Below are 3,110 nucleotides of genomic sequence, written 5' to 3' on the forward strand. Positions count from 1 at the left end.
CTTCTTCTCTCTCTCTCTCTCTCTCTCTCTCTCTTTCTCTCTTCATCTCTGTTCTGTTTTATCCTCAAAAAATGCTGAAGTTAAGATGATAATTGCTAATTACTTGTGATTTTGTTATGTGAGAGAATTTTATGTGTCAATGAAATCTTTCAATTGGCAAAAACTTTTCCTGTCATTCTGAAATGGGTAAAAAGCTAATTTAACTTATTTTAAAATCTATTTAATATTCGCTCTACACATATGACGCTCTCCTTCACGAACCAACGTGATGCTAGGAACTTAGATTTATGTCAACCATTAAGATATCTTGAATGTGACAATAGTTTTGTAGACAATGATCATTCAGAAATGCATACATCCTTTAATATGATTGTTCTTGATTTGATTTATTAAGTCTCCCGAGTGCGAAACGGTTCGAGTGTGGAACGATTGATAAATTAAAATTGCAGATAAATAACTAACAATACTTAATTGATTAGTACCATCGAAATCATGGATGTTCCAATTAGCTTTCAAATTTGAATATATGTTCATTGATTACTGAAAAGATGTCCTGATTAATAACATTTTCATGGCTGGAAGTTAAGTTGTGATGCTGTAAAGGTTCAAGGCTATTTTAAAAGAATGGACTATCGATGGATTATACTATCGTATCTTTTCCAGTATTGATGTACCAAATTCATTATTCAAAACGTGTTATTCACGTGACGTTTTTGACGTGTTTCGACTTTTCTAAAAGAAAAAAGGGAAAAAAATCCTATTTTATTACAAATCGTCTTATCATTTCAAAAAGCATCCCATATCAATAATATCTCTGCATCAATTCCTCACCTTTATTTCTTCGTCTGCGAAAGAAACAAGAATTAAAAATTGCATTCACGTAACGTGCATATGCATTGTTTAACGTGCATATGCATTGTTGTGCTGCATGCAAATTATTCTATCACTCTATTCTTCCCTCATATTATTACATTAATATTGCAACTGGACTGCATTGCGTGTGCTATGTTACATGCAATGCAGTCCATTTTTGAACCAGAAGGAATCGGTGGAATTGATTAAATATAATCTTGAGATTAAACATTGCATCATCTCCTCTCCTGGAATTATCTTATCAAACTTCTTTTATCTCTTTCAGAATCCATGGAATATACGTATTTTTCATTGATTTGTGTAGCCAGAAAAAATATCAATCCCTTAGAAGGAATAGAACTCCCGATATCTCTGCCACCTATCCAGGAAAAAAAACATCAACCGTTTAAAAGGAATGGAATTCCCAATATCTCTGCCATCTATGCAAACATTTTATTCAATCTACCTCAATAATACCAATGGAAACTTCATCAAACCAAGCCTGTTTAGTTCTGCAACTTCCGGATCCGGTTAGATGACTACATATCATTCGTTATTGTTTTTTGCTCAATCATTCTCCCAGTGCTAACTTTCTCCCTCTTTTCTATTCTTAACAGCTACAGAAAAAAAAAATTGCAAAATTCAATTCTAACTAAAAATAGGAAGCGAATAAAATTATAATTTCATTCCACTGAAAATAGAAAGTTTTCTAAAAGAGAAACAAATAAGAATCATAAAATTTAAATATGAGCTAAATAAATGAATGGAATAAACCGAAAGGTGACAACAGCGCTCCTTCTTATATTCAAATTTCTTGCACTATTCAATTAGTTAAGAGCTTTTCTTCTTCTAATAACAATCAGTATTGTAATTGAAAGTGACTTATCAGTTTGAAAACCAATTACCACATTTAAATCTCTTAAGACTTAATTTATTTCATTGCAAGCTAATGTGGTTAGTTTAAAGGAAAGATTTTTACGCCTAATTAGGAAAAAGGATTGTTCTTTCTCTCTTATTTATTTGATCGAAATTACAATTAATCATAATTTGAAAAGAAGCGATAAGATTAAATGGCATTTATGATGATCGAAAAGAGAGCTTTAAGGTGATAAGAAAATTCCCGATTAAAAGTCGCGAAATATCGAATGATCTGAATCTGATCTGGTGATTAACAATTATTAATGTTCCACGAAATGCATATCATTTTATAACACCCAAAGTTTGTTGTTATTTGTAATAACTAAGTAAAAAGCACATATTAAGTTCAAAATAGTTATCAGTAAATTTAATCGAGTAAACAATCAATGGGACATTGTTTGTCATACTAATAACCTTCATCTATTTATGAACCATTTTCATACCAATGATTCATTTATTTTTAATATTGCTTTGTCAAATTTAAAATTGCTAAATTTTAAAACTAAATTTTTGAATTATCTTTATTAAGGAAGTATTGTTTCATTGCAAATAGAAATAATTCATTCATTTATTACATTTCTTTTTATCTTTTATTATTAACAAAAACAATTAATATTTGCATAACTTTATTTTTACTTCTTCAATAATTGTTCTACTGTTACATTTCTCTTTCTTTTTTTCTTTAAATTACCAATCTTTGTTTTAATTATTAATTATAAATCTAGCTCTTTCATCATTCCATATAGTCTTTCTTCAATCTTTTCTCACCTTAACAAACTTTCCAACTGTATCATTTTTACGGATTATTGAGGAAAAAGAGCGAAAACAAATAAATCAATATTATTACAATTATTAGAAATAATCATGTAATAGTTTCAGTAATTATTAAGTGATAAATTGATAAATGAAAGATAACAAGAGAAGTTAGTGCATATGGACGAGAAAGGATGAAAGATAAAAAAAGAGGTTAGTGCATATGAACGAGAAACGATGAAAGATAACAAGAGAGGTCAGTACATATGAACAAGAAAGATAACAAGAGAGGTACGTTATATGAAAGATAACGAGAGAGGTTAGTACATATGAACGAGAAAGGACGAAAGATAACAAGAGAGGTTAGTACATATGAACGAAAGAGGATGAAAGACAACAGGAGAGGTTAGTGCATATGAACGAGAGAGGATGAAAGATAAAAAAAAGAGGTTAGTGCATATAAACGAGAGAGATCGATCCATATGAATGCTTTATCAAAATATCTTGCGATATTTTGAGAATTTGGCGAAATAATTTATAATTTTAAATAGTAACGAATATGCTAAGAAAAAAAATTTAATCAAAAT

This window comes from Loa loa (genome assembly GCF_000183805.2).
Source record: "Loa loa unplaced genomic scaffold supercont3.4, whole genome shotgun sequence".
NCBI lineage: Eukaryota > Metazoa > Nematoda > Chromadorea > Rhabditida > Onchocercidae > Loa > Loa loa.